The sequence below is a fragment of the Ceratocystis lukuohia genome (genome assembly GCF_044167205.1).
Source record: "Ceratocystis lukuohia strain C4212 chromosome Unknown Supercontig7_pilon, whole genome shotgun sequence".
NCBI classification, from domain to species: Eukaryota; Fungi; Ascomycota; class Sordariomycetes; order Microascales; family Ceratocystidaceae; genus Ceratocystis; species Ceratocystis lukuohia.
This window is the reverse complement of record NW_027263526.1, coordinates 326,958-335,640: the sequence shown is the minus strand read 5'-3', so window position 1 is coordinate 335,640 and position 8,683 is coordinate 326,958.

Below are 8,683 nucleotides of genomic sequence, written 5' to 3'. Positions count from 1 at the left end.
ACCAGGCCACAAGAGACGCTTTTCTTATCACAAATGTGGCGACTAGAGAACCAAGTCCAAACATCTAGCCATGATCCGTAGTTGGCGCTTGCTTGTGGAGAACACAATTGTAAAGTATGGCACATGGTTAGATAATTTCTGCAACGTTGGTGAGATTGGTTCTGTATAGGTGTATTTCAGAACGGAATGGTGGTCACAAGCATAGATAGGTGTCGGAAGCCAAAGTTGGTGCATCATAGAACTTAGCAATAGATTAGTGCCACCATTCAAATGATTAATATAGATGGTTGTGCAATCCCACTATTTATCATCAGTGCAGACAAATATCACCTCACTACCTGGTCAAACATCTTGAACAGGTCAATGAGATGCCAAGTCAATGCCAGAGGACAAAACGAACCTGACTATAGAGAAGAGGGGTAATGACATTATAGAAAGGAAATCGAGACAAGGGGTATATAGACCTACCATAGAGTTCTGAACCATGCTCAGTAAGTAGAAAGAAAAGCAAACACAGCTTGTATAGATCAAAGGATCATATCCAGGACACCCACTGCATACTCTGTTGGATGAAGCAGAGGCAATCCTATCATGTCTAAGAGACAGAGAAAGAATAAGCCAACTACACTATCTGGTGGCCAGAAACAGTGGACCACAGGACACAGTGGGCAGGGCACCGATGATGCTGTAGACCTAGCAGATTAGACACCTCATCCAAGTCTACCAGAACCCAGGGCATGTGGGTATATCAAGATGAAATGAGTGCAGAAACAGTGTCATGTAGAAAGAACAAGGTTTCATTGCATTTCCCATACCCTGATATGCTCAATAGGTATCAGCAGGCTTACCAGTGTATTTATTCGGCTTCTATCTCATGTTAACTTGGATAGAATTAATAGATTAAGAGTTTATTAGTGAAAAACGTGTTGTTTTAGTCAGCCTTGAACATCAAGTATAAGTAATACATGGCCTGCAGCACAATTACTGCATCACTATGCATACTCGTGAATGTCCAGTTGATTGATTGTCACATGCGTTGTGCACATCACTATGTACACACAACTCTGGGGATATCCCCTTCTATGAAGCACTTGATCTTCTAATGAGAAATATAGTGTTGTAGAATTGCTTGTATTGATTGGTTTTTCTCTCTCCTCAGTCCACCCCTGAGTACTTCGACTATGAGATATTATACTTGGGTTTATGATTACGTGTCCTTTCCTCCATGCCTGCTTAGTCATGTTCTGACATATAGGAACGTAGATGCTTGTATTTCATTGGCGTTTGTTTGTGTTAGATTGATCATGCCCCTGTGTAGGACTCGTTACCTGATTCCACTTCATGAAATACTGAAGTCCATTCTCTCTACTTTGGTAATGCAAGAGTACTGGGTCTAGCTCAGAACTGCTGTGGGTAGTATTTCATTAGGGTGAGGGTTTTCTCAGGTGCCTGGCATCGTACTATGCACTTTTTATGACCAAACCCAGTATTATGATCGATACACGTATCATTATGGAAAGGAAATCGAGATGCCAAGACCTGTAAATAACCACCATTACGTGATGCTGCATGGCAATAGTCCTAGATGTAGGGGGTGTAGAGGCTGTTACTGTCTCATGACATGAAGACACTAACCACCTCTGCCGCAGATAATCTACTGCTAGCCAAATTAACACCGGGTAAACCCTAACATACTTGGTCCAGGCATAATTATGCCATGGCATGGGGTGTTAAATTGATCTCTTTTTGAGAAATTCCTAATTTCCAAAAGCTTTCCAAATGGCCTACATCTGTGTCGAAAACATGACTAAGCAGACATGCAGGAAAGGACACATAACTGTATACCCAAGTATTTATATCTCATAGTCGAAGTACTCAGTGGTTGACAAAGGAGAGAGACAGAAATGAAGACAAACAATTCTAAAACAATCCGCAGACATTTTTTGTGTCATGTCTGTACTCATAACGGTTTGTGGTAGGGTGTGATCCCTCTCTTGGTAGGTGTGGGCCTTGATTTTGAGGAACTCGGGGATATATGGCATGCACTCACCATGTATAGAGTGCTCACGCGACAGGTGGTAACTTAGCTGCTGAAGAAATCAATCAAGAAGAAAACTACGAATAATAACGCATGGTAGCCGCTGTTGTGACAAATGCCCATAGCTCCACTTTTGACACCAGTCCTTGTGTCTCCCGCTTCGACTTCCGCTTCGACTTCCGCCTCGGTTTCCGTTTACACTTCCGGATTGATTTGTATTCTCCACCACATCTGGGCACTTGAGGCTCTCGCATGTAGATGGACTTTCTTTATAGGAGGGGAACTATGGGCTTCTTGGGGAGATAGTGCTGTTGCTAAGTTGGGAGGCTCTGGGGTCTGAACCCTTTTTCTCCCATCGAAACCTAGGTATACAATAGCCTGCCTAGTGGAAAGGTGTGAAGCCATGGCAAGCTAAGTGTGCTATGCTTCATAGAGGTAGAGATGAATTACTTGATTTCCATCCTCTACTGGCATTGACCCTCTTCTCTGTAGTCGGGCTTTTTTAGTTTTCTGGCACTGGCTTAGCATCTCTTCCATCTGTTCAGGGCCTTGGCTATGACCTGCTGTAACGTGGCCGTACAAAAGGTCATCTTTATTCCCATAGAAGGAGACCTTAGAGCTTCTAGAATTGACTTTGGAGAGGAACTTTTATGTCTTGTAACTCATCTCTAAGCGTAATCTGACTGGGCTTGGGCCTCAAGCACGCCTTTTTTTGTCATAGTAGCCTAGAATATAGTGCTGAAGACTGAAAAGATCTCAGTCTTGGAAATATGGGCTACAGAGCATCTAATTAAATGCTCTATTTTTCGACTATAAGCATTCTTAATAACAGTAAATATTAGGGGGACGTACTGAATGTCCTGTGAAGACGAGGAAGACGGAAAAATGAGTGATTATTGAAGTTGTTCTATGTCTGTCTAAGTCTAGTCCGAGAGGCGGATCTCGGCCGGTTTATATATCCATTACTACCTTGTTCTGGGTCGAGCACTTGGGCCTTGGAAGAAGACCCTTGATGTCTGATGCTAGCCCTAACGTTTGGGCGAACTGGATCAGGGTCAGCAATCTTGGTAACCCTGACTTAGGTTACTGACACTTGAGCACACCAGAGCACCTGAAGCAGATGTGATGAATGAGGTGGTAAATAAAGCTTGATGATCTTGTTCTCCTCATAAGATCTGACGAATCTAGGTCAAGAATGAAATGAACAAGGATCTATTCCTCTATATCAGATAGCTTGCATGATTCAGGAATTTTAATGGCCTGGGCTTAGATGCCCTGCTGTTTGTGCCATAGTGTTGTGAGGTTCACTGTATAGATCGCTACAGCATGCCAGAGCTTTAATTATAAATTGTTTGAAAGGCCTGAAGGGTGAGAAGCACTCTAGTCTCATAGCTAAACTATGATACACTTATCGGCCGAGAATCAATTCATCAAATCGAGAAGGTGCAAGTTGAGGCAATTTTGTTTCACGATCTTATCAGGTAGATGAGTGGTCGTATCTACACTCCGTATGACACTATAACCTGCTTCTCTGCCGTATTACATGAAGGTCACTAAAATGAAGCTTGGTTATATACTATATTACTACTTCAGCTACTTCAAATGCTTTGGATTCCACGGGAAGTCCTTCATCGCAGTGTATCTGAGCTATGGAGTTTTTCAGTGCACATTAGTAAATACGATAACCCACCAAAACTATGATGCTAAGACCAGGTTAATAGATGACAAGGGCAAATGGAACGTCTTAGCAAGTAGAGAAAGGGCTGCATTGCAAGAGAGAAATATCAGGATGAGACTGAAGAACATGTCGTGGTCAATACAAGACGGGAGAAAGTTACTTGGCTGTGCACGGGATGGTAATATTAACGGGATATATAACATATGCTCACTAGCATTTCATGATACGTGATGTTTGGTAAATGTCAGTATTTCAGATGTATTTATAAGCTAGCGAGATACGTATGAAAGGGCAGTGACATGTTCTTTTGTTGAGAACAGCTGGTGTCTGTTCATAACCAGTCTACATTGGCATTCATACATCGAATGTATGAATGTATGTACGGCTTTTCTCAAGATATCATGTCTATGACTACCTCACCAGATTCGCATTATTTCCAAGCCTTCTACTGCCCTCTTTCCATTTCTTTATGGATACTAACGTCTTAAGTGTATGGTTCCTTTCCTATATTATCTCAGCAACGTCAAGCTCTAACACAGCAATTAGCAGTTGACACAGATGCACCCTTGGTCTATTGCTCTTTTCTTTGCCTTTACTGGCAGCACTATTGCAGCTGCTATCGGAAACGATGTCCAGTCTGCCACAACAGACTCCAAATCTTGCTGTTCGAGGTCTTGAGTTTTGGTGGAATGGCGATATTTGTTATTGTGATTTTGGTGGCGAAATAAGAATTTATGATGATGAGAGCTGCGAATGAAATCAACAGGGCTAGTTAGTTAGAGCCTTGGTCATTTCTGATTAAATACTACAAGGATCGGTTGAAGTAGAACAACAGAATGGAAAAGACTGTGTCCAGCATGAGTGATAACGCTCGGACAGAGTCAGGGTTATTCAAGGCCCGGCAGTCAAGGAGTTGACAGTAGTATCAGCATGTGACTTGAAAGATAAAAAGACGCAGTTACGTTTGTTTATATTATTTAATGTCCATCTACTGGTTTTCCATGGCAATACGGTGGCATATTCTGGACAGAAGTGGCTAATAAGATGTTATCCTCTGACAGTCTGTAATGTTTAGTTTGCGTGTGTTTACTTCACAAAGCCCCTACGACTTTCTTAGGGTCTGGCCTTGCAACTATGAGATTCTTCTACTAGACATTCCTTGAGGCCTTCAATGCTAGGTAGGTTTCTAGGACTGGTTACCTGGTGCTTTTAGTTTGTGGTGCCCTTCCTGTTTGGTAGTCTAAGAATCTCATGGCTATCAGCCAAGGTAGTGGCCATAGCAGAGTATGTTGGCTTTGTCCTTTATCTAGTGAAACAGTTGCTGCATTTCACGATAGGATCTGGCCATTAGGAAAAAGAACTCTCTAAGCTCTCTCCAGATCCTCTGCGACATCTCCCCATACTCTTGTCCCTTTTATGTATGTTACAGGACTTATAGATAATCCACAGTTTACCAGTTAGGCTGAATTCATCGTCAGATGAGGTAGAAAGGAAAACCCCATCCAATATGGTCGTCAACAGTGTCCCTTATTTTATCTTCTGCAAGGTCTTTGGCCATTTCTGTCTGCTTTCTTACCTCGGTGTTAGGGCTGAGCCTGTGAAGTGACAGCTGACAAATCCCACAAGACATATCCAGAAAACATGCCACACGGCCCAGCCCCCTCCTACTACTGTATCATGAAAACTCTTCAATCATTTGAGTAACTTAGATGGTTGTTTCCTTTCCTCCACGATGTTGAATCCCTGATTATCTCCCAACCTGTCTACATGATCAACTGTACACTAACCCGTGACACTAGGTTTAGCCCCTCATCATTTACCTATCCAGATGGTAACAATGTGTTCCCCTCTTATAATTCCCCTTTTTTTCCTCTCTTCTATTAATTCTCATCTAGTGAGCTCTCTCACTCCCCTTTTGTCGGTAACCTACGTCAAGACTACTATGATTTCTAACCCTAACCGAGTTTGGTCAAACATGAGGGTTAGTATTACACATCGGTGTCCTTTCCAAGGCTTTATGTTTAGTCTAGACACAGTACTGATAGATACATAAATTAGCTGGGATCGGCTCCTCAAGCAAGAATTCTATAGACACAAAACATTATCAACAATAACTCAACCCTTCCTCTTCCCATTCTAGGTATCAGGATAACATCTTGTGACATACAGTCGACAACTGCAAGTACACAGGAAAATTGTTCTCGTCTATCCTTTGTCAAGGGTAGGGGTCCAATACAGTCTACAGCAATTATTGACCTAGATGCTCTAGCAGAACTTCCTTGCTTGTACACAAGGTGTTGGAGCTGTGAGAACCAACTTAGCGAGTAGTCTGAGCCTTAGTGAAGACTTAGGTGCGGGAGCGTGTGTAAAGTTGATCTTGTATTCTCTGAGTGTTCTATCTGCTAACGAGTGATGGTACGAGCTACTTAAGTATCTGGAAGTGAACCCCTTCTCCAAACCATACCTGTCCTTGTGACTGAATCTCCAACCATTAGTTCACGATTAGTAGTTGGAGTATACGATTGTGACGTATGAAGAGTAGTCACGAGGGAAAGATGTGACATGGGTGAATTGCGCTCAGACCCATCCCTGCGATCACATGCTTGTAGTAGAGCCGAGGAAATGCTGCCGACGGAAGCCGAATTTTCACAGGAGCTTAGTGTCTTAAAGCTTGGCCTAGAGTCATTCTGTGTAACAGTGTGTAACAGTGTGTAACACAGAGCTGTGAATTATGCTTGGCTTGAACTAACTGCAGTAACTGAGGCAGGGAAGCTAGGGACAAAGGGGCTAATGGGGGCATGTTATGGAGATCTTTCCCATATCTTCTTTTCGTGGTGATCTTGCCTTGTTATTCGTAGTCAAGCTATTCCTAAGTCTACAGGGCTTGTTTCTATTATCAGTGGGGGCCTATGCCTAGTGCCTTCTACTTGTTCAGGCTCAGACTTAGCCCGTCCCTAGTTCTTTCACACTAGGATCCTTGGTTCATGCCTGGCCCTTAGGGTCCTTTGCCCAATAGCCCGCAATGGCAGTTAAGCCACTAGTGTGTCGAAGGAACCTGATCGCCATCTAGGGCCTGTGACATGCCCCACTTGTAAAAGCACACAGGCAAACGTACATGCACTGACATTACCAAACGACGGGAGGATTTTAAGGTGGTACGAGATCAGCATATTAGAACTAAGGTTCTCCACTAGCTCTCACTAGTCTTACTCCACTACTTCTTTGTCCTGCTTTTTTTGTTGTAAGTGATACGTAATGCCTGAGCCAAAACCATGGACTGCACAGCCATGGGCAGTGGTAGATTACTGCAGAGCAAGGGTTTGAAGTAATACTTGCAAGTGACGAAGTTGGTTGGGGATAAGGAATACAGGCAGGAATAGAAATATCACGAATTCCAGTCGTCGTCTTATAGCAGATGGCAGATACAATGCATGTATTGAGTATCAAAACTGAGATGTCGCATTAAAGGAAGGGCAACTAATAGTAGATATTAGGAGGACATACTGGATGTCCCAGAAGGAGGAATAAGTGATTGTTATTCTTCTTCTATGACTATCTGATTCGTGCCTGAAGAGCGGATCTTAACTGATTTATGTATCTGTGAGAACACGACTAAGAAGACATGCAGAAAAAAACACGTAACTGTAAACCCAAGTATAAATATCTCATAGTCGAAATACTCAGCGGTTGACGGCGGAGAGAGGGGAGAATAACATGCAAGCAATTCTACAAAATCATCCCTACCATGTCTACACCAAACACATGGCCTTGGAATGAACCCCAATATCTGATGCTGACACAGTAACCCTAACGTTTGGCCAAATTTGGTAAGGGTAAGCAATCCAGGGAATCCCATCTCAGGCTAACAATGTCTTGTGCATCACCATAATCGCCTGAAAGACGATGGCCCATTCCCGGTTTCTAAGCTAAACCGACCTGGCCTTTTCATGCCTTTCTATAGATGTGACGACAATTTCACTTTCAATGACATCCATCATAAGGCTAGTCTTCTCAAAGTTGTAGATATCAGCAGGAACGATCTATGGATCATGTGTGACTCGGATCCGCCCTTACCGAAACACCACATCCCTCAGCCTGGCCCTAGCTTTAGTGCACAAAGAAGATCATTTCGCAAACCATAAAACAATGCCGGCTTTCCCATTCACACAAAGGTCCTGGCTTCTAGACCATTGTAAGTCGATTTATGTGCCTTTAGCCTTCTCATTTATCTATTTTTTTCTTCACTAGCCCGCTATATAATGAACCATTTTGGTATTTCGTGAAGCCTTGCCTTAGCTAGGCTGATACTATATTTTGCAGCCGTGTTCTCCATCAGCGTGAACAAACCCTGATAATGGCTGGATCTTCGTATTTCGTCCCCTGGTAGTCACACAGCCACATCAAGGATTAAAACGTGTCTTGATGTCTGGCTGTTGCTTGACAAGATTGAGAGCCTAGCGCTTGCCGACGGGTGACGCGTCGCGGTTGACGAGCAGTCGGTTGGCCTTTTCTGTTGCGTGGCGCACTATGTAGAATAGATCTTAAATGTTGAATCAGTTGGTTTATTAAAGGGTTCAAGTCTATGCTACGTCCTGGCACTATTCCTTTTGTATTGTGGTGTCAAACATGTCACGTGATCAGCCACAATAGGTTCGGATAAGTGGGGCACGTATGGGACGCCACTTAACATATATACCGCGCCACGCAACACACTATCCATGTTAAGTGGCGTTCCATACATCCCATTTCTTCAAAGCCAAGACCCACCCTCTTGTCGCTGAACACCCATGAAAGGGTTGACACCCGATCATGAATCCTCATGAGTACAATACAAAAGGAATGAAGTCCAAGGACGTAGTGTACTGTAGGAGAAACCCTTTGATAAATTAACTTATTCAAACAATAAGATCTATTCTAGAGTTTCTTCAACGCCACGTAGTTGCAGGGGAAACACCCCTCGCAAACCT